Consider the following 26,282-nt stretch of genomic DNA (forward strand, 5'->3'; position numbering starts at 1 on the left):
GCCAGAAGGGCTATCATTCTGAGACCAATTGTGATGTGTCCACCAAACCTAAACCCTCTGCTATCTGAACAAAATTGGAGTTTTGTTAGCAAGAAAAAAAAAAAAAAAAAAAAAAACAGAAGCATAAACACTGGGTGGGCAGCTCCAAGCCAACAGCATCTGCCTCCTACATGAGTAGGCATTTATTGTATCACATATGCATGAGAACCTTATTAATCATTAACAACCATGCTACACTCTTTGTTATAGCAGGGTTTGTATCAAGTGCCTTCTCATTCTATAGTCATCTTAGCTCCATTTTCCATGAAAATTTTATCAAGAGTTACGTCTTTTGTTTTTATTTAGTATTTACAATTTTATTTTCTTCGCATCAAGAAATCATGTAAGATTTCACATGTGGCAAATATAAATTTATCCAATTAAGTGAAATTTCCCTACCTTTATTCAGACATGCTTTCTCCATGCCAGGTAGAAAATTTTCAGTTTAGAACGTATCCTAATAGAATGAAATCTGAGGGTTTAAAGTAGGAAATGAAAGAAAATCATGGACTTGCAGAATAGACCTGTGGTTGCCAAGGGGGAGCTTGGGGTTAATAGATACAAACTATTGCCTTTGGAATGGACGAGCAATGAGATCCTGCTGTGTAGCACTGGGAACTATGTCTAGTCACTTATGATGGAGCATGATAATGTGCGAAAATAGACTGTGTACATGTATGTGTAGCTGGGTCACCATGCTGCACAGTAGAAAAAAAATGTATTGGGAAAATAACTATTAAAAAATAATAATAAAGTGGGAAATGGCAAAAAGTGAATGACAGATATACAGAGGAACTGAGACAGAAAACCAGTTAGAAAGGAAAGAAAACACTCCACCAAGGGAGAGAGATGACAGAACACACAGCGTTGCCACTTTCCACATGAGCCTTTGTTCCTAAAAGCACTTAAAGCAAGAGACCAAAACTACCTGGTAAGGAGGCTAAACACGATTGCCAGGTCAGTAATAATCACCTATGTTCTGCTGATTTAAGATTCTAAAACCTAAAAGAATGCACTAATATATGCAGTTGTGGATGTCTATTGCAGCTAATTTACTTTCTGGGCTATTAATAAGCAATACTGAGGACATCAGGATGTGGAATATATAAAACCTAAGTTATTGAGAATTCAGCTTCACAATAGCCTCTTAGTCATACACCTGGTTACAAAATGCCATGCCCCACTCTCTAGCCAACACACTATAAAGACAAATTCTGAATCACTTGGAAAAACAAGGTTTTCACAATTTGCAAGAATTTCTCCTAACTACAGAGAGAATCATACTTCCATTTTAAACACAATCAGTGAGCTCTACCCAATTTTTTCTCTGAATCGTCATCTTTTTAGATGTTGGTATAACTAACCTAGCTCAGAAACATGGCATCTGCCACCTACAGAAAATGTTTGACCTCATCCATCACCTTATCCCCTACCACACTCACCCTCTTAACCACAGTACTTATGCTCTTTTCCCAAGGAGGTCAAAATTATGTGCTACCCATTTTGCTAAATCTGTTTTGTGATTAGAGACTTTCAGAGGCAGCGATGCAAAAAGCATAAGAGTTGGAGTCCTGTGATTGGCCTGTTCCCTAAATCTGCCTTCTTGAGAACAGAGTCATCCAGCCCAGGGCTCAGAATTTCAGTGGAAGAACTACAGCATGTCTCCAATTATTTGAAAAAGAAAACATCCCACTAACAATCAAAGAAGAGTGAATCCCAGTCCTGAAAACCCCTGGGATAAATAAATGCCTCTGGGACATAATTCAGGAGTCATGTGCTCATCAGAGCATAGCTCAGCTTCAGATTTGAGATGGGGTTCTCTCCTTCCATGAAGGTACTGAGTACAAGGCTTCAGTGAGCAAGGAGACCAGGCATCTCACAAACATCCGACCACAGCCCACACCTGCCCTCTGAGGTCAGACTTGACCATCACAATGCTCACAAGACATAGTATTTCCCCAACCTCCCCTTCTCCCAGTGTTTCCCATCTACATGAGTGCCACCAGCACCCAAAAACTAGCTCACCTAGATACCTAAGAACCATCTCCTGCCTCAGGTTATATATTCCAGCTATTATCAATCTTCTCCATTTCGCCTCCTGAGTATCTCTCAAATATGACCATTTTTAAAATTTTTTTTGTTATTTCCCCAATATAAATTTTTTTCTGCTGTACAGAATGATGACCCAGTTACACATACATGTATACCTTCTTTTTCCTCCCATTATATGCTCCATCATAAGTGACTAGACACAACTCTCAGTACTACACAGTAGGATCTCATTGCTAGTCCATTCCAAAAGCTAATCCATTCCAATAGTTTGCATCTATTAACCCCGAGCTCCACTCTTCTCCATTTCCATTATCACCACAGTAGTCTGAGCTAAAGTCATCTTGCTCCTGTAATACCCAGTCACTTCTTAACACATCAACCAAGGCCACACTGCAAACTTCTTCCCATTTCTGGCCCATTATGCCCAGTAGATTCAAAGTGGTTTTTCAAAATCCAAGCCTGACTTCATTACCCATCCCACCTCTATGTTCCCTAAAGCTGTAAGGGGGATTGCTATTGCTCTTAGAATTAAAACATACTGTGTCTACACTGCCTTTGCCAATGCCGTGCCTCAGCTAGTTCACACCAGGCACACCCTTTCTCAACTATGTCTGCCATTTATTTTTAAACTACACTGCTCCCCTACCCACCAAGCTTTTGCACATTCTGTATCTCCTCCCTGGAACATGTTACATCCCTCTTTGCCCGGCTAACCCTCTTCCTGATTCAGGTTATCAAGAAAGCCAGTCTTGAGGCAATAACTGCTCTATGTAAGGGGATACAACTCCAGGGCAAGAAGGGAAGAGCCAGGGAGGGTGGGGTGAGAAGCAATGCCAAGTGACATGTTACCATCCTGGCCACAGCTCCACAAGGTGTGCCCACTGGCCACAGGGACATCTCAGACAGGTCGATCAGGACCTTGTGCCTTAGGACAGCCCACTGGAGAGGAAATGGGTCTCCCCAGCTCTCTGCAAGGTCTTTTTTTTCTCATTTTCCCAAGGGGACTTCACTCACTCATGGTTCAAAATTGTAACTTTCAACTTCATGATTTGGGAAGCCAGACCCCAACCCATTTTGTACCATTGAATTCACATCTTGAAATGAAGGGAAAAAATGGACTCAGGGAGAGAGTGTTGGAGGCAGCCAAGGAGGAAAGTTTGTCTTTTTTAGACAAAGGCGCTCATTCTGCAGCAGGTGGCCAGACTAGGTGGACAATATACTGGGACAAAACATTCATGGTGACACAGTCTTAGGATGTGGCTATATCTCTTGCAACCACAACAATAGTATTTAAAACAATTTTAATGGCACTCTTTACAACAGCCAAGACATGGAAGCAACCTAAACACCCATCAGTAGAGGACCAGATAAAGAAGATGTGGTACATATATACAATGGAATATTACTCAGCCATAAAAAAGAATGAAATAATGTCATTTGCCACAACATGGATGGACCTAGAGATTATCATACTAAGTGAAGTAAGTCAAGGACAAATATCATATATCACTTATAAGTGGAATCTAAAAAACTGACACAAATGGAAAAGAATCCCAGAAAAGAATATATATTTATATTATATATATACCAAGTCACTTTGTTGTATACCCGAAATTAACACAATACTGTAAATAAATTCTACTTCAATAAAAATTTTTTGAAAACAATTTTAACTACGTGGAAAATTTGTTTATAGTACAATACTAAGGGAAATTTTTGTTTAAAAAAACTGCATATACTGTTTCTATATACTTTTTGGCTCTGTTGGAATTTTTTTCTTTTTTCTTTGTAGGGCCACACCCATGGCATGTGGAAGTTCCAAGGCTAGGGGTCAGATTGGAAGTACAGCTGCCGGTCTACACCATAGCCACAGCAACACAGGATCCAAGCCACTTTTGTGAACTCAAATGCAGCTCACTGGATCCTTAACCCACTGAGGGAGGCCAGGAATTGAAACCACATCCTCATGGATAATAGTTGGGTTCGTTACTGCTGAGCCACAATGGGAACTCCTAGAATTTCTTTTTCAAAAGCATTTATTACCTTTATAATTTTGTACGATGGAAGAAAACAGTATCACAAGAAGAGGAATGAACAGGCTCCACAGTAAGATCTGAAGAGCTTGTGAGCTATGGAGGCACCAGGCACATTCCCAGAGTAGCCAGACTCCAGAATGGTGAGAGGAGAGGCAGGTCCTGGAGTGAAACTAGGAAACTAGAGTGCTTTTCTGAAGAATCTTATATGCCCAGGTCTTGCCTTCCCCATATGTAGATTTCACATAAGATCTTCAGTTGTTGTTTTTTTCTTTGTTTGTTTGTTGCTGCTTTGAGGGCAGTGCCCAAGGCGTGTGCAAGTTCCAGGGCCAGGGATGGAACATACAACATAGCAACAAACAAAGCCACTGCAGTAACAACATCAGATCCTTAATTCATTGCACCACATAAGATCTCCTTCAGTTGGTTTCAATGAAGAAAAAGTGAGGACAGGCATTTGCAAGCTGACTTCAAAACTCTGAGGCCACATGCCCTTCATAACTGCTGCAACACAGGGAGATTTCCTTATGTCACTTTCCATCTCAGTTACTATGGGCTTTTTCAAAGTTACGTTTACTTCTGGCACTCCTCACTAACTAACTTTATTTGACATTGCAGTAGTAAATAATAGATGTGAAACTTTCACATCTGTCCTGAAAAAAAAAAAAGTTACAAAATAAAATGGCGTAATGCCTCCAGCTATCATTAGAACTGAACAGCAGAGAATATTTCCAAATATTTGGATAAAAGACTATTATGGAACATCCATATCTCAACAGCAATTTTCCTTTAGAGTTGGCAACTGTTCCGTACTTTCCGAATTTTCTACCGTCAGCATAAATGTCTTGTCTTTCAAGAAATACACATTCTTCTAATACTGTAAATGAAATAACATATCAATTTAAGATATATTTTTAAAAGCTAGTGTGCAATATTGATAGAATGAGGTGACTCCAGCATTCCTATAAGAATGGCACATCACATTTAAGTCCACACTCATTGATGCTGTAATATTACACTTCTAAATCTCTCCAAGGAAAACATTTTAAATGTGGATGACATTTCATAAAGCACAAAGAAATGTTGGGTAATATTGACCGCTGTATCATAAATGATCATGAAAAATCAGAAAATATCCCCAAACATTAAATGATTAAATAAACTTAAAAGTATCCATATGGTGAGCAATGTAAGGACACTAGAACCTAAATTTGTAAAGAATTTTCACTCTTTATCATGGCAATGTTCAAACATGCACATGGTACAGAAAATGCATCATGAATTCTCAAGTCCCGCCACCTAGTTTCAAAAATTATCAACACATGACCACTTACTTCATTTAAACTCCCCTTTACTTCATCCCTCTCAAACATGTATTTTGAAGCAAAACCCTCACACTCATATAATTTCTTCTATAAATTCTTCATTATATGTGCTTCCAAGGTGAGGACTTTTCAAACCTCATCACAACATGGTTATTACATTTAAAAAATTCATAATTCCTTAAGATAGCAAATACCTAGTCAATGTTATAAAGAATTTTAATTGTTCTCTATGACACAAGAATGTTAACTCTTCTAATGACATGGGAAATGCTTATGATAATGTTAAGGGGAAAAAGTAGGATACACATGTGTACATTATTCCAATACATACAAAAAAGTATAGAAAGAGATTATAAGGAATACAAGGGCATTCCTAAACTTATATCCATAATTCTGACTCTCTGCAAGACCACCAGAAGGACCCCTACTGGTCTCATTTCTGATGCCCTCCTGGACCTGCTTCCCCATGTGTGATCTATGTGGGTATGTGAACATGGGGTGAGGGGCATTTACAGGGTGAGACAGACCCAGCCCCAGCTGATGCTTCCAATGAGTTCTGTCTTCTCTGCAGACTGCTGTGTGTGTACTTTATGGGAAGATATAGGTGCCAATTTGGGTATTTTCCAAATTCTTGTGAAATGTTCCCAAATGTCATAGGTCTAACATAGGAAAATGTTTAATAAAGTTTACAACTATATTGGAGATTATGATTTCAAATGTATTTATTAAATACTTTTTTCTCTTTCATTAAAAAAAACCAGCCACAAAAACAGTGCTCAGAGGGAAATTCATAGCAATACAGGCCTTCCTCAAAAAGAAGAAAAATCTCAAGTTGACAACTTAATCCACCACCTAAATGAATTAGAAAAAGAAAAACAAAACCTAAAGTCAGCAGAAGGAAGGAAATCAAAAAGATCAAAGAGGAAATCAACAAAATAGAGATTAAAAAGCAATAGAAAAAAATCAATAAAACCACGAGCTGGTTCTTTGAAAAGATATACAAAATTGGCAAAACTCTGGCCAGACTCACCAAGAAGAGGAGAGAAAAAACCCAAATAAAATCAGAAATGAAAAAGGAGAAATCACAACGGACACTACAAAAATACAAAAAACCATTAAAGATACTATGAACAATTATATGCCAACAAATCTAATAAACCAGAAGAAATGGACAACTTTCTAGAAACTTACAGCCTGCAAAAACTGAATCAAGAAGAAATAGATCAACTTAACAGACCGATCGCTAGAAATGAAATTGAATATGTCATAAAAACACTCCCTACAAATAAAAGTCCAGGACCAGATGGCTTCACAAGTGAATTCTACCAAACATACAAAGAGGAAATTATACCCATCCTCCTTAAACTTTTCCAAAAGGTTGAAGAAGGAGGAACACTCGCAGACATTCCACGAAGCCGCCACCACCTTAATACCAAAATCAGACAAAGAGACCATGAAAACTGAAAACTACAGGCCAATATCTCTGATGAATATAGACGCAAAAATTTTCAAAAAAATTTTACCAACCGAATCCAATACTATACCGAAAAGATAATACACCACGACCAAGCAGGATTCATCTGAGGTTCACAAGGATGGTTCAATGTACACAAATCAATCAACACCATACACCACATTAACAAAATAAAAGTCAAAAACCACATGACCATCTCAATAGATGCAGAAAAAGCATTTGACAAAGTCCAACATCCGTTCATGATAAAAACTCTTACCAAAGTGGGCTTAAAGGGAACATACTTTAACATAATAAAAGACATTTATGACAAATCCACAGAAAATATAATACTCAATGGAGAAAAGCTGAAAGCCTTCCCACTAAAATGTGGACAAGACAAGGATGTCCACTCTCACCACTGTTATTCAACATAGTATTGGAAGTCTTAGCCACAGCAATCAGAAAAACAAAAGAAATAAAAGGTATCCAAATTGGAAGAGAAGAGGTAAAATTGTCACTGTATGCAGATGACATGATTCAATATATAGAAAACTCTGAAGACTTGTCAACCCAAAAACTACTCGAACTGAAACAAATTCAGCCAAGTAGCAGGACATGAGATTAACATTCCTGGAGTTACCGTCCTGGCTCAGTGGTTAATGAATCCGACTAGGAACCTTGAGGTTGTGGGTTCGATCCCTGGCCTTGCTCAGTGGGTTAAGGATCTGGCATTGCCGTGAGCTGTGGTGTAGGTTGCAGACATGGCTCGGATCTCGCATTGCTGTGGCTCTGGTGTAGGCCAGCGGCTACAGCTCCGATTCGACCCCTAGCCTGGGAACCTCCATATGCCACGGGAAGCGGCCCAAAAATGGCAGAAAGACAAAAAAAAAAAAAAAAAGGATTAACATTCCTAATCCAATAATCTGTCAATGGACATTTGGGTTGTTTCCATGTCTTAGCTATTGTGAATAGTGTTGCAATGAACATGCAGGTGCATGTGTCTTTTTCAAGGAAAGTTTTGTCCGGGTATATGCCCAAGAGTGGGATTGCTGGGTCATATGGCAGTTCTATGTATAGATTTCTAAGATACCTCCATAGTGTTCTCTATTGTGGTTGTGCCAGCTTACATTTCCAACAGTGCAGGAGGGTTCCCTTTTCTCCACACCCGCCTCCAGCATTTGTTATTTGAGGACTTATTAATGACGGCCATTCTGACTGGCATGAGGTGGTACCACATGGTACTTTTAATTTGCATTTCTCTAATACTCATTGACGTTGAGCATTTTTTCATGTGCTTGTAGATGTGGTATATATACACAATGGAATGCTACTCAGCCATAAAAAAGAACAACATAATGTCATTTGCAGCAACATGGATGGGACTAGACACTCTCATCCTGAGTGAAATAAGTCAGAAAGAGAAAGACAAATACCATATGATATCACTTATATCTGGAATCTAACATACAGCACAAATGAACACTTCCACAGAAAAGAAAATCATAGAGAATAGACTTGTGGTTGCCAAGGGGGAGGGGGAGGGAGTGGGATGGATTGGGAGCTTGGGGTTAATAGATGCAAACTTGCTTTTGGAATGGATTAGCAATGAGATCCTGCTGTGCAGCACTGAGAACGATGGTCTAGTCACTTATGATGGAGTATGATAATGGGAGAAAAAGAAGGTAAGCATGTATGTGTAACTGGGTCACCATGCCATACAGTAGAAAAACAAATTGTTTTGGGGAAGTAACAATAAAAGAAATTTTTTTAATGGCATAAAGACTTAAATGTAAGACAAGACACCATCAAACTCCTAGAAGAGAACATAGGCAAAACTTTCTCAGATATCAGCCTCACAAATGTTTTCTCGGGTCAATCCCAAAGCATCAGAAATATAAGCAAAAATAAACCAATGGGACCTAATAAAACTGACAATCTTTTTCACAATAAATAAAACCATTAAAGAAAAAGACAACTTACAGAATGGGAGCAAGTAGTTTCAAATGATGCAACTGACAAGGGTTTAATCTCTAAAATATACAAACAAACAACTAATGCAACTCAACTGCAAAGAAGCCAATGACCCAACTGAAAAATGGGCAAAAGGCCCGAACAGACATTTCTCCAAGTAAGATCACCAACAAGCACATGAAAAAATGCTCAACATCACTGATAATTACAGAAGTGCAAATCAAAACTACTATGAGGTACCACCTCACAGCAGTCAGAATGGCCATCATTATTTGGTCCACAAATAACTGCTGGAGAGGATGTGGAGAAAAGGGAACCTTCCTACAATGTTGGTGGGGATGTCAATTGGTACAGCCACTATGGAAAACAGTAGTAGATAGCTTAGAAAATTATACATAGAACTACCATATGACCCAGCAATCCCACTCTTGGGCATATATACCCGGACAAAACTTTCCTTGAAAAAGACACATGCACCTGCATGTTCATTGCAGCACTATTCACAAGAGCCAAGACATGGAAACACCTTAAATGTCCATTGACAGATGATTGGATTAGGAAGAGGTGGTATATATAAACCATGGAATACTACTCAGCTATAAAAAAGAATGAAATAATGCCATTTGCAGCAACATGGATGGAACCAGAGACTCTCATACTGAGTGAAATAAGTCAGAAAGAGAAAGACAAATACCATACGATTTCACTTATATCTGGAATCTAATACAGGGCACAAATGAACCTTTCCACAGAAAAGAAAATCATGGACATGGGAAACAGACTTGTGGTTGCCAAAAGGGAGGGAGATGGAGTAGGAGGGACTGGGAATTTGGGGTTAATAGATGCAAACTATAATCTTTGGAATGGATAAGCAATGGGATCCTGCTGTTTAGCACTGGGAACTATGTCTGGTCATTTGTGATGGAGCATGATAATATGAGAAAAAAGAATGTATACATGAACATGAGACTGGGTCACCTTGCTGTGCAGCAGAAAATTGACAGAACAAGGAACTCTCCTGCACTGTTGCTGGGAATGTAAACTGGTACAGCCACTATGGATAACAGTTTCGAGATACCTTAGAAATCTATACATAGAACTTCCATATGACCCCGCAATCCCACTCTTGGGCATCTATCCGGACAAAGCTCTACTTAAAAGAGACACATGCACCTGCATGTTCATTGCAGCACTATTCACAATAGCCAGGACATGGAAACAATCCAAATGTCCATCGACAGAGGATTGGATTCGGAAGATGTGGTATATATGCACAATGGAATACTACTCAGCCATGAAAAAGAATGACATAATGCAATTTGCAGCAACATGGATGGAACTAGAGAATCTCATACTGAGTAAAATGAGCCAGAAAGACAAAGACAAATACCATATGATATCACTTATAACTGGAATCTAATATCCAGCACAAATGAACATCTCCTCAGAAAAGAAAATCATGGACTTGGAAAATAGACTTGTGGCTGCCTGATGGGAGAGGGAGGGAGTGGGAGGGATCGGGAGCTTGGGGTTATCAGACACAACTTAGAATAGATTTACAAGGAGATCCTGCTGAGTAGCATTGAGAACTATGTCTAGATACTCATGTTGCAACAGAACAAAGGGTGGAGGAAAAAAATGTAATGTATACATGTAAGGATAACCTGACCCCCTTGCTGTACAGTGGGAAAATAAAACAAAATTAAATTAAATTTAAAAAAAAAGAAAATTGACAGAACATTGTAAATCAGCTATAATGGAGAAAATAAAAATCATTATTAAAAATAATAATAAATAAATAAATAAATAACCAGAGGCAACACACTACTTGTAACACCATTTGGATTCAAATTCAATGAGCCAAAGCTCCCCAGGTCTCACCACAGGCCCTGCAGCCCATGAGCCTTTAAAATGCAGGTAACAACCTTGCCAGGCAATGTGTTCATCTCTGGGGATTAAAAAAAGGAATACACAGCACTGGTCTTCCATCTAGGAGGAGCGACTGAGTAAATTTTAAATATTTTCTCTATTTTACCACAAATTTAACATTACTTTGATAGTTCTCAAACTATAGGATCTAATTACATATAGGATCCATATATATATCATATTTTTTTTTTTTTAACCCAAGCCTGTGGCACCCTCCATCATCTTGAGTTTAACCCTCTCAAATCCCTCACATTCTCCAACTACATAAAGGCCATCTTTTCATTGTTCCACTTAACATCAAGTAGGAAATCTCCATCACCCTACATATTTTCAAAATTGAATAAAACAGCATTGTATCTAAAGCAAATTTGGGATGAGTGACTGGAACCCTTTTCAAGCCACTATCCAGGTTTCTCCAACACACACACAAAAAGATAGATGTGTCCTTGCTTAATAATCACTTTAGATGAAGATATTCTTTTTTGGGGGGGGCAGGGGGGACGGAGGCCACACCTGTGGCATATGGAAGTTCCCAGGCTAGAGGTTGAATTGAAGCTGCAGCTGCCTGCTGGCCTGGACCACAGCCACAGCAACATGGGATTTGAGCTGCATTTTCAACCCACACCACAAGCTCATGCCAACACCAGACCCCTGACCCACTGCAAAGCCAGAGATTGAACCCACAACTTCATGGATACTAGTAAGATTCTTTATGCTGCTCCACAATGGCAACTCCTAGATGAAGATATCCTAAAGCTCTGTATTTAGCTGTATCTAGCTATGATATACTGAATTCATGAATATAAAAATGGAGAAAGATAATTTGGATTTTGAATCTGAATCTTTTAAAAATTCATGATTCTGATAGGAAGTAGAAAATCAAAGATTGTATCCCAGCTTTTTCTTTTCTGGTAGAGACACAACTTGCCATGAGCCAGTCTTCTCTTCAGGCCCAGGACTCGACAGTGATTGTGGAAGACACTGCCACCCACCAAATAGACTATATTTGGATCATGAAGCAAGTTGTGTAACCCGTCAAGTACAATTCAGAAAATGCTGAATTGCTTTATCAATATGATTCTTCAAATAGTGCAAAGTATATTCTTAACAATGTCTGTAAAGAGAAATAAAAACATTCCAAGCCTGCTGTCCTTAGAAAGCATATGCATCCCAGATAACCTAATAAGAAATAGCCCCATCCTCCTTAAACTCTTTCAAAAGGTTGAAGAAGAAGGAATACTCCCAAAGACATTCTATGAGGCCACCATCAACCTCATTCCAAAACCAGGCAGAGATACCACCAAAAAAGAAAACTATCGGCCAATATCATTGATGAATATAGATGCAAAAATTCTCAACAAAATCTTAGCCAACCGAATCCAACAACATATCAAAAAAATTATACACCATGACCAGGTTGGGTTCATCCCAGGTTCACAAGGATGGTTCAACATACGCAAATCAATCAGCATCATACACCACATTAACAAAAAAAAGGTCAAAAATCATATGATCATCTCAATAGACGCAGAAAAAGCATTTGACAAAGTACAACATCCATTCATGATCAAGACCCTCGCCAAAGTGGGTATAGAGGGAACATTCCTGAATATAATCAAAGCCATTTATGATAAACCCACAGCAAATATAATCCTCAATGGAGAAAAACTGAAAGCCTTCTCACTCAAATCTGGAACAAGACAGGGATGCCCACTCTCACCACTGCTCTTCAACATCGTTTTGGAAGTCTTAGCCACAGCAATTAGACAAACAAAAGAAATCAAAGGCATCCATATAGGAAGAGAAGAGATCAAACTGTCACTGTATGCAGATGATATGATACTATACCTAGAAAACCCTAAGGACTCAACCCCAAAACTCCTTGAACTGATTAATAAATTCAGCAAAGTGGCAGGATATAAGATTAACATTCAGAAGTCAGTTGCACTTCTGTATACCAGCAATGAAACATTAGAAAAGGAATACAAAAAAATGATACCTTTTAAAATTGTACCTCACAAAATCAAATACCTCGGAATACACCTGACCAAAGAGGTAAAGGACCTATATGCCGAGAACTGTAAAACTTTAATCAAAGAAATCAAAGAAGATGTAAAGAAATGGAAAGATATTCCATGTTCCTGGATTGGAAAAATCAATATTGTGAAAATGGCCATCCTACCCAAAGCAATCTACAGATTCAATGCAATCCCTATCAAATTACCCATGACATTGTTCACAGAACTAGAACAAACAATCCAAACATTTATATGGAACCACAAAAGACCCAGAATCGCCAAAGCAATCCTGAGAAACAAAAACCAAGCAGGAGGCATAACTCTCCCAGACTTCAAGAAATACTACAAAGCCACAGTCATCAAAACACTGTGGTACTGGTATCAAAACAGACAGACAGACCAATGGAACAGAAGAGAGAATCCGGAAATAAACCCTGACACCTATGGGCAATTAATCTTTGACAAGGGAGGCAGGAACATCAAATGGGAAAAGGAAAGTCTATTCAGCAAGCATTGCTGGGAAACCTGGACAGCTGCATGCAAAGCAATGAAACTAGAACACACCCTCACACCATGCACAAAAATAAACTCCAAATGGCTGAAAGACTTCAATATACGACAGGACACCATCAAACTCCTAGAAGAAAACATAGGCAAAACACTCTGACATCAACATCATGAATATTTTCTCAGGTCAGTCTCCCAAAGCAATAGAAATTAGAGCAAAAATAAACCCATGGGACCTCATCAAACTGAAAAGCTTTTGCACAGCAAAGGAAACCCAAAAGAAAACAAAAAGACAACTTACAGAATGGGAGAAAATAGTTTCAAATGATGCAACTGACAAGGGCTTAATCTCTAGAATATACAAACAACTTATACAACTCAACAGCAAAAAAACCAATCAATCAATGGAAAAATGGGCAAAAGACCTGAATAGACATTTCTCCAAGGAAGATATACAGATGGCCAACAAACACATGAAAAAATGCTCAACATCGCTGATTATAAGAGAAATGCAAATCAAAACTACCATGAGATACCACCTCACACCAGTCAGAATGGCCATCATTAATAAATCCACAAATAACAAGTGCTGGAGGGGCTGTGGAGAAAAGGGAACCCTCCTGCACTGCTGGTGGGAATGTAAACTGGTACAGCCACTATGGATAACAGTTTCGAGATACCTTAGAAATCTATACATAGAACTTCCATATGACCCCGCAATCCCACTCTTGGGCATCTATCCGGACAAAGCTCTACTTAAAAGAGACACGTGCACCCGCATGTTCATTGCAGCCCTATTCACAATAGCCAGGACATGGAAACAATCCAAATGTCCATCGACAGATGATTGGATTCGGAAGAAGTGGTATATATACACAATGGAATACTACTCAGCCATAAAAAAGAATGACATCATGCCATTTGCAGCAACATGGATGGAACTAGAGAATCTCATACTGAGTGAAATGAGCCAGAAAGACAAAGACAAATACCATATGATATCACTTATAACTGGAATCTAATATCCAACACAAATGAACATCTCCTCAGAAAAGAAAATCATGGACTTGGAGAAGAGACTTGTGGTTGCCTGATGGGAGGGGGAGGGAGTGGGAGGGATCGGGAGCTTGGGCTTATCAGACACAACCTAGAATAGATTTATAAGGAGATCCTGCTGAATAGCATTGAGAACTATGTCTAGATACTCATGTCGCAACAGTAGAAAGGGTGGGGGAAAAAACTGTAACTGCAATGTATACATCTAAGGATGACCTGACCCCCTTGCTGTACAGTGGGAAAATAATAAAAAAAAGAAAAAAAGAAAAAAAGAAATAGCCCCAAAGTAAGATTTTCAAGTAATTTCTACAGGTGACATGCATAAGTGCATGTGGGTGTGTGTGGGGGGGGGGGTTACTCTACTCAACAATCTACATTATCTCCCTCATTTTCTTTTTCTTTTTTCTTTTTCTTTTTTTTTTTTTTGTGTGTGTCTTTTTGCCTTTTCTAGGGCCGCTCCCACGGCATATGGAGATTCCCAGGCTAGGGATCCAATCGGAGCTGTAGCCACCAGCCTACACCAGAGCCACAGCAATACAGGATCCGAGATGTGTCTGCCACCTACACCACAGCTCATGGCAACGCCGGATCCTTAACCCACTGAGCAAGGCCAGGGATCGAACCCACAACCTCAAGGTTCCTAGACGGATTCATTAACCACTGTGCCACGATGGGAACTCCTTCTTTTTTTATATTTGAAAATTTTATAATTATTCTTTTACATCTATGTCTTTTTAAAAAAAAATTATTAGAGTATAAGTGTATTTTTCAAGTGTACAGCAAAGTGAATCAGTTATACATATATATATATATATATATATATATATCCATTCTTTCAGATATTTTTATGATTATAGGTTATTACAGGATATTGGTAAAGTTCCCTGTGCTATATAGTAGGTCCTTGCTGGTTATCTATTTTATATATAGTAGTGTGTATATGTTAATCCCAAACGTCTAATTTATCCCTTCCCCCCATGTTTCCCCTTTGATAACCATAAATTTGATTTTGAAATCTGTGAGTCAGTTTCTGTTTTGTAGATAAGTTCTTTTGTATCATTTTTATTAGATTTCACATATAAATGACATCATATCTCCTTTGTTTTCTTATTCCTAACTTCCTCTCGTAATTATCAACACCTCACACACTAGATTTCATAGTACAAGTCTGAAAGTTTTAAGTTTCTCTTTTAAAAATATATGCGAGTCTCTTCAGATACCTAAAGACTGAACTATTTCACAAAGGAGGAAAATAATGGGCCTTTAAGGAATGTAAATACAATTCAGTTAATAGTTCCCATCTCACTATGTCCAGTCAGGACAATGCATCTCCATGGAGACCTGCCAAGGAGAGGAAGATGTGGGACACGGAGGACAATGCCCAGCAGTTTCAGTTACAGCAGGTGAGGAATCATTAGTTACCATCGGCTTGCAGGTGATTTTGCTTGTCTAGTTCATTTTCCTATTGATTACCTACATGTGTGTTATGTGTGTGTGTGTGAGTAACCGGAATTTCATTTTCTATATATAATCCACTACACCCCATAGAGGATTTGAAGCAGGTGTCATTCACAGGTAAGGCAAGCATGCAAGCCTAGGAAAACTTCCTAAACACACACAAAAAAAGGCAGCTCATCAAAGGAATCGCCAAAGGTGTGCTGACCAATGGCTGGATGATGAGAGAGCTTTTTTCTACCCATCGTGGTTTGGAAGGCTTAATAGAGAGGAGGGTCTGAGTGCCTTGAAAGGATGTTAGGACAGGTGTGGAAAGAAGACAAAAGATAAAGATTTGGAAAGCAAGAAAGGCACATGATTCAAACACGCCAGTGTGGTTACCATTATTATCACTACTTCTCACAATACTACCACTACTGCTATCACTGATGAGGAGGAGGAGGGGAGAGGGAGGGGGAGAAGGGATGGAGAGGGGAGAGGAGGATTTATTGGGAATTGTATTAGAACAACACACTCAAAGCGAAATCCTAAAACAGAAACTTAAAACACTGACTAAAGTAAATGGTTTGTGAAAAGGAGTATTAATAGAAAACAGGGCTAAAAATGGCAATTTGATCTAAACTGTGGAGGCTGAGAAGCTCCCAAACACGAGGTGTTTAGATTTTCACCTGTAGGTCACAGGAGTCACAGAAGGGTTTTAGGCTGTGATTGACATGCTGTAATGAAAGCAATCTTTCAGGAATGTTAAATGGGAAGTGAGGTGAGGATGAATCCCACAGGCAACAGGAGGCAGCCTCAATCAGGTCCGTGAGGTGTGTTCATTCTAACGCAAGACAAATAAAACTTTTATGAAATTCTCTACTTCAGCTTTGAAAAAGACAAATGAATGTTGACAAATCAAGGCATAAAAGAAAGGATGCGGCATCAGGGTCAGAAGGCTACCTGGTGTTTCTTTTAATCAAACAGTTCAGAGGCAGGGCCCTGTTTAATAATTAAATGTTTGTGCTCGATGCATCGTTTAATTCTATCATTCTGGAATACCCAGGAAGCAGAAAAGGGGAGTCAGGTCATTTGATTTCAATTGGCAGGATTTTGATCAATGAGGGAAGCATACATGGAATTCCTCCCAAAATGTCACAAAATAGCTGGAGTCAGTGCTGAAGGCACACTGGGGGCTGGAGGCAGGGACAGGCACAGACACAGAAGCATATGCAGTCAGGTGCCTGGAAGGGGGACCGTGGGCTGCACACTTGTGCAGATCAGGATTCCAAATCCACACATTTGCAATCACTGATAATGTACAGAAGTCCCTAGAATCATAGATAATTTGCACTAAGATATCAAAGGCAGCACAGTGGAGGTCTCTTCCCCATGATTTGGAACCAGATGGCAGAGCCAGGCCGGGGCAGAGCTGAGATTTCCACTGAGTTCCATCAGACCAAGAAGCAATGCTTTTTTGTTTGTTTGTTTGTTTTTTCTTTTTCTGTTTCAGGCCGCATCTGCAGCATATGGAATTTCCCATGCTGGGGTCTAATCGGAGCTGCAGCTGCCAGCCTGTCACAGCCAAAGCAATGCCAGATCAGAGCCACATCTTTGACCTATGCCACAGCTTGTGGAAATGCAGGATCCTTAACCCACTGAGGGAGACCAAAGATTGAACCCGTATCCTCAAGGACACTTTGTCAGGTTTTTAACATACTGAGCCACAACGGAATCTCCAAGAAGCAATTTTTAATTCCATCTTTTATTCCACCATCTCAAGCACCTCTAAGAGGTGTGTGTTGACCCAGCTTTGCCCGACCTCTGCCATTCTCCAGGATGACTTACCAACACCCCATCATATCCCACTTCTGCCCAGCTCTACTCCTTGGGTATCAGAAAAAGAGTAATTGATTTATTTCAGTTACTAAAAACAATCATTTATTTATACCACTTTCAAGAGATATGTACAGGAAAACAGAATCATAAGTAAATAAGTTGGGAGTTTGAAGCAAAAAGAGTTAAAGAATAGAAAAAGATAACGGGACTAAAGGACCTTAAGAGATGCCTTCTAGGAGTTCCTGCTGTGGCATAGTGCATTAAGCATCTAACGATGCCTCTGTATCAGCTCCGGTTTAATCCCTGGCCTGGGAACTTCCATATGCCTCGGTACAGCCTACCACCCCCCCTCAAAAAAGATGCATACTAGAATATCAGAATCTGTGCTAACAATCATGTGTGTAGGGCTCCCTGGATAAATCAGAAGAGACTGGATAGTAAAGCTACAGAAATAAGAGATAATGTGAGGCTGATGGATGCATCTATGGATCTGCCTTCATTATGGGACTTTGGAAGAACTGAACTGAAAGTCAAGTGTAAGTCAGTTAAATGCTTAGACTAGAATAAGGTGAGCTGAGCAGTTTAAAACAAATGAGAAAGATAAGGCAGAGCCTGATGTCACATAGTGGAGAGAGAGGGACTACAAAATTCCAGGTGCTTGTGGGGTCAGGGAGCCCAACAGGCACAGAGGTAGCTCAGCCACAGCTCAAAGTGGGTGGGACCAAACGGGACATGAACCTTTACCATTACGTCCATGGATAGTTTGTCCAGTCCAGCAACAACGGTGGCACTGAGGTTAAAACATGCGCAGATTTCACTCTGAGCCTCCTGGCAGCCAAAACAAGCTAAAGAAGGAAGTCATGAAGTTGCAGTAGTATTCCTCAAATGAGTATCTGCTTAATGCTGTTCTGCTGGATCCTGATTGAAAATCTCTGTGCCTCTCTCTGTCTCTGTGTCTCTCTCTGACTCTCTTTCTATGCAAGAAAAATTGGCAAATACAGAATTAAAACAAAGCTAATGTCTGTTTCTTCCTAATCACAGGACTATTTACCACCATCAGCAAGCTAACACACTAAGAACATAGTGTGAGGCACAGAACGCTTTTCCTTGTCGGCCTTGTTACGAAAAGAGATCTGCAGATATGGTTTGGGAAATAGCGATTTAAAAAACTAACAGTGGTCAAAAGGAGAAAATATTCAGGAGTGGAGTTTTTCCTCCTGTACCAAGACCTATGAGGTGTTATGCTGTGAGCACCAGCCCACAATTAATGCCCAAATAGAGCAGCATTTCTCAGACAACATCCCTTCACATGAGCATGTGCATAAAACCAAGGGGAAATTGCAAATGTAAATGCAGTTTTTTAAAGGCCAAAGCTATTGTCTGATTGTCTAAATAAATGGTTCTCTGGCAGTCTGACTTGACCCAAGACTAAAATTGAGAGTAGCAAGATGAAGAGATGACTGCCTTGGCTTCCAGTCACCCTGAAGAAAGGTTCTAGACTGACATTCGGGCTAAGTTTAAGAGTTAAAGCTCCTTGGGAAGAACCTGTAAATCAATCTATGCTGCTGATTAAGAACATATTGATTTATTTTGTGCATAAACAAAGAAAAAGATTAGGGTTTTAATCCTCTGATAAAAGTTAAGGATTTATGCTTGAATAGCGAGCTCTGAAATTTATACATGGAGATGAGCAAAGGGGAGGTTGGCAGAAATGGTCAAGTTTTTTCAGCAAATAGCCCACAGGTCCCCTTGAAGCAAAAGTCTCAAAGTTCTTCACTACACAGCCCATAAATAGTATTTTTATCCCAAAGAATTTTTAAAGCAGGTGTTGCAAATTACCCATTTACAACATGTAAAAGTTTTTCAATATTCCACCCAAAGGACATCTACTTTTAATGAAGGTAACTTCTTGGTAGACCTCCAAGATAAATGGGATAAAAAATTTAATCCCATGTAACTAAATGAGTTAAATAGGACTTTTGCTATAAGCCAATTATATTTGGAGAATGACTGCCAAAAATAATGACTAGGTTTTCAGAGTAATTGATCTTAAGCCATCCTGAGAACAGGACCGCTCACCAATGAGGCCACGTCCAGTTTTTGACATTAATGCCTTGCCTCCCTTTTTATCCTCAACACCAATAGGGCACAAGAATCCACAGAAGCTTCATGCCATTGAGAAATAAGATTAAAAAAAGAAAGGAGGCCAAATATGGCTTCATCTGCCATATGCATATAAGTGATATCAATTAATTTTCATTCTCCCCTGAAGTATTAACTCCACTGATTTGGCAAAGTTTATGTGACCGTAAATAGCAATGTAACAAGACTAGGTTCAAATTCTGTTTCAGTCTGACCTCAAACCTGTGCTCCTTACCCTGTGAAACACTGAGGGGTATAATCAAGAACTCTACTGTCTAAGGAGTTCCCGTTGTGGCTCAGCAGAAACAAATCTGACTAGCATCATGAGGACTCGGGTTCAACCCCTGGCCTCGATCAGTAGGTTAAGGATCTGGCATTGCCATGAGGTGTGGTGTAGGTCGCAGATGTGGCTCAGATCTGGCTGTTTCTGTGGCTGTGGTATAGGCCAGCAGCTACAGCTCTGATTCGACCCCTAGCCTGGGAACTTCCATATGCCGTGGGTGCAGCCCTAAAAAGACAATAAAAAAAAAAAAATAACCATGCTGACCAACATGAGAACCATTAGCCGATACAACTATTTAAATTTTAATTAGTTAAATTAATTAAAACTCCAGTTCTTCAGTTGTACTAGGGCTCAAAGGCCACGTGTGGCATGTGGCCACCATACTGGACAGTGGAGACACAACAACAAGTTGCTGTTATCCAGGCAGTTAATATGCTTCCACCAAGCTCCCAGAAGGTTTTTATTGATAGTGAGTCTGTCTCTGTTTCTTTAGTAAACTTGCTGCCAGTAAAATAAAATCGCAGGGAGCACAGTCAAAGCAAGGCATGGGGAATACATATCTCATGAAGACAGGTCAGTGTCACCTGCTCTTTAAGTCTACTTGAGCTTTTCCCTAGGTGCCAGCTTAGAGGCTGTGTGTGCTTTTTGCTGCTTTGGACAATAGTAGAAATGACCAAACATTTGAATTAGCCTCTTCTTCAAGAACTCAGTTTAACCAACCTTATTTTTTAAATTATTTGCAGAATGATATCTTTGTTCCATTTGTATCCATCCATTTTATCAAGAAATATTTATTTATCACCTTCCATGTTTCCAGTGCTGGGCTGGAGGCTAAGGATACAAAGGTGAACCAAAATAAACGGGATCACTACCGTTAGGGCACTTATAGTCTGCAGCCTTCTCTCTTCACAAAATATTCAGGTTTTACTATGAATGGTGAGATCAATGTATTGAAAATAATTTAAAAATATTAATTTGACTGACATAATGATACATTCCACGTACAACCAACAATTTAATCACCACTGGTTTATAAATGTCTCAGTTATCATTTTTCTCTCTTCTCTAGCTCACTGCTCCTCTGTTTTATATTAAAAGTCCTCTAAATATTACACTTATTCTCAGGGAAACTTTGGCTAGGTCGACCTAAAAAATATGCACAAACTAAAAGTCAAGAGTTGAGTTTTCTCTGGGGCAAAATGAGGATGAGAGCCCAGGAGGCAGCATTTCAGAGAGATCTGAAGTACCATTCCAAAGAGGCACGTAGGATGTCAGTATACACAGGATTTTAGTGAAGGGGGAGGTCCATGCAACCAAGCACACATTTTACAGAAGGTCAATGCTAGTCATGAGGAGCAGACGTCACCATGAAGGATTTTGGTGCTTTTCTAGATATGCAGAGATTCAGGAATTTGAGTTCATAAATTCTTCTCCTGACAATATCTAACTATCTGAAGACTTGTTCTGTCAGTTTTCCCAGAGCACAGAGTGCCTCACACCTGATCTCCACCCTGAGCTCCTTTCAGGGGGTGTTGAGCGTCAGCAGCTTCACTGGTTCATGATTCAATCCCTGCAGAGGGAGAAAAGTGCCAGTCTCCAGTTCACAGCTATAAATACTTATTTTTTCCACAAAGAAAGAGAGAAATTGTATAAAAGACTTTGCTATACATCCAAACTTATATACAAAGTAGAGATCCTAGAAATAGTCTCCACTCTTAGTAACTCTAAGAATTACATTCAGATGTTCAAAAGTCTGCATTTAGATCTGGGCATTTAAATTATGAATACAAGTGAGATTCAGGCAATGTAGGAGATGAAGACTAAAAAATTCTTTCGTATTTCCATTTTTAAATTTATTATACCTCATCTTTAAAAGGTGAGCCTACAAGAGCCAATGTGACTGAATATTGTTTCATGGCCTGTGATGTGAATTTGCATGCCTTCTAATGTCTTCCCTGTAACCTGAAGCTAAGTGGCCATGAACAATGAACTTTTTTTTCTTTTTTGGCGGGGGTGGCGCACATATGCAGCATATCGAAGTTCCCAAGGGGTTCATTACCACTGAGCCAAGACAGGAAATCCTGAACAATGACCATTTTTGACTGGATTCTAAGAAACCATCCTGTTTCTAACCTCAGTATAATGGAAAATTCCACCAAAAAAAAAAAAAAAAAAAGACTGAGAATCATTAAACAATCTTAAAACAGGAAAATAATATTAAAAGGATAGATAAGGGACAATGTCGGAAATTTCATTTTTTGTTTGCACGTCTCCAGCATGAAAAAGCAAATTATCTTAGTGTTGTCAGAAAAACTTAGAATAGAAGGAACACAGTCTAAGCAAGAGTTAGCCCCATTAAAGACATTGAAAATAGGTACTAACAATCCTCATAGTATCTGTTGTTAAGGTCTACATTATTTTGACTTTGGTCAGAAGAGGTAAGAAATAAGAAGGAGACTACCCATTTAAATGTGAAATTAAATAACCATCCTGCAACTGTTTCATTCCTGGGACCACAAAGAGTCACTTCAAATGCAATCATCAAGATCAGTAGGTATTTGCAAGAGACAGATTCTACAGTAGTTTTCCTATGTGAAAAATACAAAAGTTATGTTGTGCCGAACACAGACGGCAACGCAACTAAAACAGACCCACCACACACCTTTTAATGGGTCTAATTTCACCCTCAATTTTTCTTTTGCTAAATATGAAATTTAAATTTCTTCTTCTTCCTCTAAAAACCCTTGGTCATATATCAATGGTTTCCAATCAATACTTGGCCTCCTTCATCTCAAATTCATAAAACTTCAAGTTGATTTTCAATACTTTTTTCCATCCAATATATGCGTTTTTGAACTCTTCCTTTTTCTGACCAATTGACTTTTTTACACTCAAAGCGTTCCTACTGGAACAGCCCTCCTTACTTGTCCAACCATCCTTAACATCCAACATTCCCAGCAGCATTTTCTAACAGCTGAAGTACAATGAATATTCCTTCCTGCAGAGAATTTCCAATTCATTTCAGGAGATAAGGCATACACACATGGTACAGTAAATAATACAAACCAGTAAATTACATATTCACCAAAGGCATTCTAAGGATCCTATTTACTGTGTAGCTGAGGTACTCAGGGAAGTTTTATACACACACACACACACACACACACACACACACACACACACGAATGAGCTGGCACTTAATTGGAGTCTCAAATAAATGGAAGACTATTATAAAGAAGGAGGAGAAGGAAGACAATGGCCATGAATAAAGACTCTTTTTGCCAGGGTTCTAAGAAACCATTCATTCTGTTTCTAAATTCTGGAAACAGAAATGGCATGTGTGTTATATTTTTAGAATCAGTGAGGAATCCCATTTGACCAAAGGAAAAACTTTCTGCATTACTGAGTTTTATTGAGCTTTTTTCTAGAATATTCAGGACTGAGAATCCCTTCCCTCCAGTGACTTAAGTACCCTCATTTCAGGGTCTTTATTAGATCCCAAGGAAATGTTCATTGCATCTAAACAATGTTTCTATACTTCAGGTTTTCAAAATCCGATGAGAAACAGTGAAGACCTTATTCATTACACATCTGCCCCATCCATCAGTGCCAACATGCCAGAAAGAACCAGGGTAGAGAAACATCACTCCCAACTCCACTGTCAGTGGTATTATGGACTAATATATTCAAATAACTGCCTTTATGCAGTGGCCTCCAGTAATATGGCTATCTCACATACTGGCTGTTTCATTCTCACAATTACCAAACTTTAGTATCGGGTTGATTTATTAATTTATTTATTTTTCTTTTTATGGCCACATCTGCAGCATATGGAAATTCCTTGGCCAGGAATCAAATCAGAGCTGCAGCTGCTGGCCTACGCCACAGCAATAGCAAAGCTAGATACAAGCCACATCTGCAACCTATACCACAGTTTGTAGCAACGCCAGATCCTTAGCCCACTGAGTGAGGCCAGGGATCAAACCTGCATCCTCACAGAGACCACGTTGGGTCCTTAACCTGCTGAGCCACAGTGGGAACTCCCAGTGTCATGTTTAGACCTAAGTAAGTCACAAAATTGTATTTCTACTTTACTAATGAAAAAAATCTGAAGTTAAGTGACATCTTTAGTCACCCTATTGTAAATAGCAGAGGGAAATTTTTTTACACCTGGCCAATGGACACCACAAATGCTCTTTCCCAATTTCACGATTCCCATTGAAGAACCCAGATTGGTTTGGCATTGGCATATGATGTCAGTTCTTTTCTGCAGGTACTTCCCCAGCCAATATCACCCATGACTCTAATGCAAAGCAAAGTTAATCATCCTAATCTACCACGTAGCCAATTAACTGCAAATATCAGAATACCAGGCTTGACTGTTATATACTCCATACTGTCACTACTCCCTTCTCCCTGATCAACTACAGGACACATTCATAACACTCTTCACAAGAAGCTGGATTCCCCAACCCTCACCACTGCAGGTAAATACATATTTCCCTGACTTACCATCAGAAGAGTTTTTCTGGAGTTCCTGTCATGGCACAGTGGAAACAACTCTGACTAGGAACCATGAGGTTGTGGTTGTGGGTTCGATCCCTGGCCTTGCTCAGTGGGTTAAGGATCTGGCATTGCTGTGAGCTGTGGTGTAGGTCACAGATGCAGCTCGGAACTGGCCATTGCTGTGGCTGTGGTGTAGGCCTGCAGCTATAACTCTGATTAGACCCCTAGCCTGGGAACCTCCATATGGTGCGAGTGCGGCCCTAAAAGGAGAAAAAGACAAAAAAGAGAGTTTTTCTAATACTTAAAGGTGCAAATGTAAGCATACAGTTTATCTAGCAATCTGTTCAATTCTGATCTTGTACATATACAAAAGACTTCATTTTTTGCCCATTTCAATGTGCCACAGTTCACAAAAATAGTGGTTAAAGAACCATTTAAGTTGCTACTATTTTTGCAAAATGATTAAACAAGCTCAGATTTCTGAAATATTCACCCAGAATACATTAGGTCCTCTCTTAATCTGAGTTTTGGTCTAGGCTGGTCCACACAGCAAGGTCAACACTCTGCATAAAATTAGAGAAATGAAATTTACCTGTCAAAGCTCTGCAGCTACCCAATGGCCTTTATCCATGGAGCATCTGATGGAAACACAACAGCTGAGCTGAGTCAGGTGTTCATACCTTGTGACAGACCTAAACAACATTTTAAGGGTGAGAAAGAGGGAGAGAATTGTGGACTCCCAATTAAAGTTTGAAGGGTTTCTTAACTTTCTTAAAGACTTATAAAATAGTCTGGTTTTCAAAGGGGATCATTCATTTTCCTTAATTTGAAATGAAACTATACTGCATTCACACTTAGGAAGGGGTAAATGGATGATTGAAAAGCAATAATGCAGACCTCACCAGTGCCCAGTCCCTCAGTGAACCATTACACTACATGTTTTATGTTAGCCGACTTTTCCTGTTAGTATTCATTAAAACTTAGCAAATTATCACATTGAGCTGATTTCGAGGACATAGATCCTTTGCTTTCTGCCTTAAACGTGAAGCTCCAGCATGGTTATGACACTGGCATGCACTTTTATCCCATCTTTAGTAACAGCAACTGAACAAGACACGCAAATGAGCATCATGATGATATCTCCCATAACAACATCGCCACACGCCTTTTTATGCATCTTCCTCAATCCACAAGGGGCTCTGTCTCCTTCAAAGCAACCTCTGGGGCCGTGGAGGAAAATTCAGGTATGTAAGGAATAGAAACCACTTGACTTGTTAGCCAAGAAGATACTCAAGGCACTGAAAAATGAAAAAGTTAATACAATGGCCAATTCAGCTTCAGTAAATCACCCTTAAGTTTAATATCTTAAAAATCCTGGCAAACAGTGATGCCCTGTGTTTAATGCCATGTGTCTTCTTAAATGATTCATGAGTTTCTTAGTAACATGCAGACTGAGGAAAATAGCACACTGCGATGCTGGAGTGGACCGCAGCTCCCCACGCTCACTTTATAAGACAGACAGCTGAGAGGTAACTCATTCAAAGGAAGGCAAGAGACAATCGAATGTCATGGGCTCACGATAAGCCAGCTGGCACTATCAACCACGCCAGGCAGGCTACCAATTTATAATTCAAACCTTGGAATGTTTATCATTAGGATGGTCCTCTCCTTAGGGAAAACATTTACTGTTTT

Source organism: Sus scrofa, chromosome 1 (assembly GCF_000003025.6).
Source record: "Sus scrofa isolate TJ Tabasco breed Duroc chromosome 1, Sscrofa11.1, whole genome shotgun sequence".
Lineage (NCBI taxonomy): Eukaryota > Metazoa > Chordata > Mammalia > Artiodactyla > Suidae > Sus > Sus scrofa.